This window comes from Vanellus vanellus (assembly GCF_965231255.1).
Source record: "Vanellus vanellus genome assembly, chromosome: 12".
NCBI lineage: Eukaryota > Metazoa > Chordata > Aves > Charadriiformes > Charadriidae > Vanellus > Vanellus vanellus.
This window is the reverse complement of record NC_138917.1, coordinates 4941181-4949608: the sequence shown is the minus strand read 5'-3', so window position 1 is coordinate 4949608 and position 8428 is coordinate 4941181.

The window sequence follows — 8428 nt, the reverse complement described above, 5'->3', positions numbered from 1 at the left end:
GCCTTCCCCTCCGCCGAGGCGCGCTGCCGCCCTCTGGAATGGCCGCGGGCGCGGCGCGGAGCGGCACAGCGGTGCCTCTGCTCGGTCCGCCCGCCCGCCGCAATGCACCGACTAGCTGCGCAGCGCCATCCGCCGCCCCGCCGCTGAGGGAGGAGGAGGCCCGGCGGGCTCCCCTTCTCCTCGCCCGGTCGCTAAAGGGGGAGGAGGGCGCGGGGCCGTCGTGAGGGGAGCGCCCGTCGCCGCCGCCTGCCCAAGGTACGATTTTGGGCAGGCGGCGGCGACGGGCGCTCCCCTCACGACGGCCCCGCGCTGTGTGAGGGGCTGCTGAGGCGGGGGGGGTGGGCAGCATCCCGGCTCCTCTCCTCAGGGGCTACAGCCGCGGCCTCGCCTCTCGCCCTCCGCCTCCCCGCCGATCAGGGACCCGGTGCTGGAGGTGCCGTCACACCCCGGGAGGTAAAGCCGAAAAATTCCCCCCCCGCACCCCGATACTTCCATCTTGGTCCTGGGAACAGCGCAGAGCCCCCCCGCCCCGCCCGGGGCTCGGTGTGAGGGCCTGTGGTGGCTAATGGGACTGGTCCCGGCCGTACCCCACACCGAATGGCATCACAGAATCCTCTAGGTTGGAAGGGATCTTTAATTGCATCATGTCCAACCATTAACCCAAGACTGCCATGTCCACCACTAAACCACATCCCTCAGCACCACCTCTACCAGTCCTTTGAATACCTCCAGGGATGGCGACTCCGCCACTTCCCTGGGCAGCCTGTTCCAATCCTTGACAACCCTTTTGTGAAGAAATTTTTCCTAATATCCATCCTAAACCTCCCCTGGCGCAACTGGAGGCCATTTTCTCTTGTGGGAATCATGGCTTGAATCTCCACTCGAGGTGCCCAGGTCTTGACCATCGCTGGGGAACCAGGTGTGCAAAGCGGCTCCTCACCCATCCCTTGTCCTGAAGCTGTTCTCGGGGCCGCCTGAGCAAATGCTCTTGGCATCGGGGAGATGGTACAGGTGGGCAGTTGGTGTCCCGACTGGCACACGCGCTTGCCAGCAAGAGACCCAAGCTTCAAACTCTGCTGTAGCAAACACGTAAACCTTCGTACAGCAGGTCTCATCCTCGTGATTGATGCCGGTGTTTGCTGGTTTCTGTAGGGAGCTTAATCCTTTAATTCAAGCGCAGGCTGTGCTGTAAGATCTCCACCAGCTGGAGCTTCCAGGGACTGGCCTGCTTTGGGGGCCTTAATGAGGCTTGGGCATCAGTCGCTGAGCCCTGTGTTAATGGGGGTGAGTGTCTGCAGCCTCACCTATGGCAGCTGAATGTGCATTTTGGGGGATCGCTAGTTGTGGTTCCACAGGTGTCTAAATTTTGTCTATTGAGTTCAGTAATGGATGCCTGCATCCGTTTGTTGATGGCCCCTCGATCTGAATAAATCCACTGCTTACGTGTCTAAAATTGAGCATGTATTTTATGGAGTTTCAAAATTCATTGCAGCATGCTGTGTGTACAGAGAGCATTCCTGTGGACCTCTTTGTGGATGCAGTTCTTCCTTCCACCCTCCTGCAGCAGCCAAGTTCATCTTACGAAGTTTCAGGACCCTTCTGACTCATGGTAGGGAGTAGCACCATCATCTCTTTGGGCTGTGGATTTGCTGCAGTCTGAGTTCATTAATATTCCTTAATTTCACAATATGCGTTTATTTCATCTTGGGCTGTGTATTCAGCATATTGTATTTAGAGGAAGCAAAAAAACCTTGGAAATGTCTTAGCTATAAGGAGTGATGGGGTAAAACGTTTTTGCTCACATTAATGAGCAAAGTGCAATAGTGTAGGAATGGATAGAGTTTTGCATTTCTTTCTACTTAGTATGTAACACTTTTGGGGGGTTTTCTGTCTAGTCTGTAAAAAGTTTGCAGACAAAATATTCCATTACTGAGAATTTGTCATCTAAGCCGGTCATAAATGAAGCAGGTACACATTAGAAGCAAAGGAGGAGGAGTACTAGCCACAGGGAAACTTCACTAGCTTCATTATCTGATGGAGTTCAAATGGGTTTTGTCAAAAGTGAAGTCTGATGCCTCAAACACCTCTTACGTTGTCCTTAAGATATATTTTGGACAAAGATTCATAGCCAGCTCATTAACAGCATCAAGAATATTCTACGTGATGTATTAAAGTGATGCCATCCGCTTCATTCTAAATTACAGCTTGTGGAGGGATCTAACCATTTTAAAGGTCAGGAAGCTTTTTTCCTCCCTTGTTCCCCTGGTAATACCATGAATATTCCCTTCCCGGTTCCCTGTGCTTGGCTAATTCAGTGCTGTAATAGGGAATACAAAGTTCTGTCACTTTAGATCTGTCCATTTGGATGCATGACCAGGCGGGCAGCGGCTGAAGAACGAATAACACGCATTTGACTCCAAATGATTCACTCAGCTGGCATGTTATTACAGTTCTAACTCAAATGAATGGTAAAGTGCAGAATGACTGGTGAAAGTAAAGCAGATAGCATATGTCAACTAAGTGACATCCAGACTAATGACGAGGCCGTGGGGCAGCTCACTCGCATCACTCCAGCGGTCTGAAACATCCAAAGAAGTGGATCTGCACCTTTAGACTGTGTTTGCTTTGCATTGGTTTGTCTGCTACTGTACTCTTGTTTTATGTTGCTGACTTGGGAGTTTCCTGATTGCCCCTACCCATAAGGAGTTAAAGCTATCTCTATTTCTCCTTGGTCCTGAACCAAAAGTAGTTTATCCTAAGTCATTTAGCAAGTCAAAATTGTTGAAGGATGGCCATTTCATAGAAACATAATGTCTTGCTTGTGGTAGAACCAGTGCTTGTGCATGTCAGTTGTGGCAACTGAGGTAACACGTAGCAGGTATTTTTGCATAATACTCATACCATTATTTTGCTTTAATTCACAACCACTTCTTTAAGAATACATGATGCAGTATGTCCTGGCTTGAGTGACACAGGACTAATTTCTCCTCTAAAGCTTGGGAAAACTGCACCTTTGAAAGACTTTAGTGTTTGAATTTGTGAAAATACTTACTTTATAGCCAGCTATGGTGTGTGGGTTTCAAGGTCTCAGTGTTTTCGAGTTAGCCAGGTGCGGGGATGAGGAGGAGCAAGACCCGGGCACTTGACCCAAGCTGGCCAACAGGATTATTTCATACCATGAACACCACATTCACTACAAATCAGAAAGTTTGCTGCAAAGTTCTCTCTCTTTCTATGGTGTCTGAGATCCTGAGAACTTCTTGCCTCGGTGTCGAACTCCTGAGCCCTTCCCTTCCTCCCAAAGCCATAGCGCTCGCGGTGTCCTACATTTGCTGTCCTCTGCTGGGAGTGCACAGCTTCCTATGGATAGAATGGGCTGCGTATAATCCTTGTATATTTTACATTGGTATCGGGATCAATATTGGTTCTGTAGTGTTATTAATGTTAATTATCTAGTCTTATTCTATTAAACCTGCTTATATTTCAATCCTTGGGTTTCCTTGGTTTTTCCAGATCCCCCTTCCCAGGTGGGGAGGGGTCACTGGGTGAGAGAATAATTGTCTAAATGACAATAAATTGTTGTGGGTTTCTCAAACCATAACACAGTACAGAAACTTAAACTACGATGTAAAACCAGGATTTATTCTGACAGTTGACTTTAAGTTTTACCACTCCTGAGACAGGCTGTGGGATGGCCATTCGTATCACTCGAGACTTAAATAAAAGCATAGTGAATTCTAAAGGTGGCTTTCCTTTGACTTCAGTGGCCGGTGGATGAGACCTGTAGAAGTGACAACACAGGACTCGATTTGATGCCTGTAGTCAAGTGGTGACAATATTAATGAACATGATGTGAGAACCTGAACAAAAGGGAATTGAGATTTCCTTGATCACCACCTTTATCTGCTGGTCAAGTTGGTGTGATCTATTCAGTTGTCGTTCTTTGCAATAGTGATTTTTAAAAATACTATCTAGAAAAGAAAGGAAAATGGAACAGTGTACTTGTGGATAAATGCTGGCAGTTATAGTCAACATCTCTTCCTGATTCAGATCCTTTATTTTCAGAAGAAAATAATTTATTTATTCAGCAAAAGAACTTATGTCAGGGACAAAACAGTCGTCTTCACAGATATTGTTCTGAGGGTTAGTGCCTGAATTTCATGGAGGGGATCAGCCATTCAGGAGAAATCTAATTGTAGTATTACCATACTTTTGGAGTAAGCTGAAGAAATACAAGTTGTGACTGGAAACACGGATCACACAGAAGTTAAATCAAAAACTAAAGTAGATGAATTAAACACAATGTTTGCTTCTGTGTGGAGATGAAGAAAACCAAACCAAGCAACCGTTGGACCTTTGTGGAAAAGAACTATCCTATATTAGATACCTATTATGTACTTTGTATCAGGTTTGTTTGGAAGAACAATGAGGTTTGTGTTCAAGAGGGACTTGTTGTCATTGTATCAGTTTTCCTTCTTAGCAGGAACATCATTTAAGACCCTGAATAACGGCTCAGCACTTTGCTCAAAGGAGGTAACACATAGAGGGCAAAACCAAACCCACAGTTAGAATGGGTAATATTGCATTTTTTAATCTCAGTAGTTTTCTCTGGGGCATAAATCACATTTTGTCTTAGAGAATAAAGTATTAAAAATATTTTTAAGCTAAATGATGCATTTTTCTAATAGTTACAAATAACATTAATAAAATCATATTAACATAGGTTCTGGCTGGTTTGATGCATAAACAGGGCAGCTTTTAATATGCTGAGTTCCAAAATGTTTTCTTTAATCTATTGTTATAAAATTGTGTTTAGTGCAGGGACAGAAAACAAATCTTCAGGACTCTCTTAACTTTTCAGTCGTATTCAGCATCTTCCTCCTACAGCTTTGTGTGCCGTAAAACATCCATGTTGCTTGATAGAAGAGGCATCTTATGTATTATGTTTTAAGAGCGTGTTCAGAATACCTATTTCAGATATTGTTATAACCTATAGTCCACAACATCTCTTATCAATAAGAAAATGGGTGTAGTGACTTTTCCCCCCTGTATCCGTGCACAGAATGTATTAACAAAGAAAAACATTTCCAAAGGAATCTCTAAGAGTATAGGAAGCTAGATTTATTTGTTTGGGCTTTTTAAAAACAAAGGAGACCTCTATTTCCTAAGGTTAATTCACATTGAGATAATTGTTTTATTTTATTTTATCTTAGCCAGGGGCTTTCTTTCACTGGTAGAGCTGCATATGAATCATAGAAGCAATGAAGCAATTCTCTGTTTGTAGTCACTGAAAAGAACTGTACATTTCCCTTCAGTAGACAAGCAGTTTAAAACTCCTCAGAATCATCAGGACTAATAAAAATGTGTTGCATTTTAAATTAAAGAGGAAAAGAAACCGAAACGTCCACACAGGATTTGGCAAGGCCAATATATGCTAATATGACTTATCCTGTTGACCGCTCAGTTATTGTATTCCTTCACTACTTTACCATTTGTCTTGTACGGAAATTGTGCTCAGATAATTCAGTGATTGGTACAATCAAAATTAAATAAATGGATCACATTATTGTTGATTAAGAAATAATACAATTTGAGAAAATTTAAATAGATTGTGAAATCTTTACATCATGGTGATGACAGTCATTGATAAATATGGACAGACCAAAATAAGCCCTTTTAACAAAGATCCATTTACATATTTATTTTTAGAGCCATACTATCCATTTGTTTGGCTAATGGAATACATGGTATAATGAAAAAAACACTGTTCAGGATCTTCACCTGCTGTCTCTACATTCTAACACTTCTGTTGTGTTTTCTGAAAGTTCCAAGTATTTTTTACACTGAAAAAAATACTATTATATTATTGTTGATAGTAAAATTGAAGCTGTATGTTTCCTTTTTGGACTCAACTGAGAAACGAAGAAAAAAAAAGGTCAGAAACAATTACAGAGATGGATAGTAAATCACAATGAGCAAAGCTACAGGAGATGAGTACCTTAGCACTGTCATTGCTTAAAAGCATCACTCAAGACAAGCAGACTGGCTCTGCTGTCCCTAATTCATCATTTCAACTCTTTATGACTTGTTTCCCTCTTTGTAAAGCTGAGGTGAGTCGTGTTTACCTCATATGAATAATAACTAGTAATACACACTTACAGTCCACTTGTAGTACTGAGCAAGTCCTAAGTACCCTGAGATTTTTCAGGATATTACAATGCCGTCCTTGAATTCCACCAGGTTTAAGACATTATTTGTACCTTGTTCTTTAAGGTAATCCATAGCAAAGGTAAAAAATTATTGCATGTTCGATTTCCTGTTGAAAGTAGTATGGTTAGTAACTGGACTGTTATATATCTGGGGATGCACACGGTGCTTTATGTACTTACTCATTCCATGTGACTCCAGGCATTGAGAAAGAGTAATCCCGCTTGGCATTTTGACTCAATTTGGTCTCAGTAATTATGGATCCAGCGTAACTTGTTAGAAGCTTGTGAGAAAATGTCTCTGAACTTTAGAACAGAGCTGGAGTACACGGAAGAACGAGAATTCAAGCAATACTGAGAGTAAGTTTGCAAAGGATATCCAGTTGTTATACTGAATATATCCAGTTATTATACTGGTTACATCCAGTTGTTATCCGCGACTGCACAACATCAGCAGCAGCATCTGCCTATGAATGTTATCTTCCAGACCGATTGCATCTAATAATGGATTGCATTTTTGATCAAAGTTACCGTCTACATTACCAAGCTATTTTACTTTTTAGTGGCCATTGTTTTTTCTTGTTAAGTGTTTATATATCTAATACAGGTAGCTCCTGAATGTGCTCAAGAAAATGAAAGTGAGCATTTAGGTTTACTAAGCTGAGCTCTGTTTTGCATATTTCTGAAGATGCCGTGCAGGAGCATGCAGCATAAAGGTTGCTGCTCTGGAAGCAATGATGCTTCTAGCTTGAATTTAAACTTGAAGGCATTATACTAATTTACAGCTCTTGTGAGAGTTGTCACAGCACAGAATTTCCACAGGGTTTACAAGACAAAGAACTCTCCTTTTCCCCCACAAACTCTTGATGCAGTTTTCAGTACTGCTCTGGTTGTGCCCTCTGTGATGGGCCTTTTGAAGAAAGAAACAGAATGCTCTTCAGCATAAATGTGTTCTCTATGGAGTGTTTTATCATGGTCTATTAATGGACTCTTTTCCTCAGTTCCATAGCTAGTTACTGCTTTCTAACTCATTGATTTTAATAAACCAACTGGGCATGCCCCTGTATTCCCTTCTGCGCTCCCTCTGGAGAAAAAAAAAAAAAAACCAAAACCTATAAATGCCAGGTTATTAGGAGATTGGTTTACTCTGAGCACTCTTAAGACGCCAATAGAACTGTTCATTACAAAGCCGCTAGGTTAGATCTCACTTGGGCTGGCAGAAAACAAGGATTTTCACTGAATAAAAGCCTATGAGTTTGCAGGCAAGGTTTAGAACCTGTACTGTTTTTTGCTGGGATGGAGTTAATTTTCATCACAGCAGCTCGTATGATGCTATGTTTTGGATTTGTGACCACAACAGTGCTGATAACACCTGATGTTTTAGCTATTGCTGAGCAGTGCTTACATAGCATCAAGGCCTCCTCTGTTTCTCGCGCTGCCCCAGCAGCGAGTAGGCTGGGGGTGCACAAGAAGCTGGGTGCACAACCGATGGAAGGGGCACCCTATACCATATGACATTGTGCTGAGCAATAAAAGCTAGGGTAAAGAAGGAGGGAGGGGGGGCACATTTGGGGTTATGGCTGAGGCCCTGCTTTCCTGGAAATGGCTAAACATCTGCCTGCCTGGGAAGTAGTGAATAAATTCCTTATTTCGCTTTGCTTGCACGCAAAGCTTTGCTTCACTTACTCATCTGTCTTTATCGCAACCCATGAGTTTTCTCAGTTTTGCCCTTCTGATTCTCTCCCCATCCCACTGCAGGGGAGAGAGCGAGCAGCTGTGTAGGGCTTATCTGCCTGTGGGAGTTAACCCAGAGCACAACCAAAAAGACAGCTGTCTTCTTATAGTAATTTTAGCAGGGAAACTGCTAAATTAGGTAAGAAACAGGCCTGAAAAATCTCAGTGCCTTTTCTACCTCAAGAAGTAGTTCCTTAGACTACAGTTAAGCGTACTAGTGAAGTACTTTAGGTAAGCCTATACTGCTGATACCAGCACTATACCCAATATTTATAATAGCAATAGAATAGGTGTTCTAGTTTTATGACTTATTCATTGCATCTGTAGGTGTATTTCACAGTACTGGACGGTAACTGAAAAACAAGTATTGTAGTCTGAAACAGGGCCCATTTGCTGACACCAGTTTTACTACAGAAGATGACTGATTGTGCCATTCTGTTTTGTAGGGGCTTTGAAGAAGTATTGGTTTAATTTCCAAGGTGCTTTTC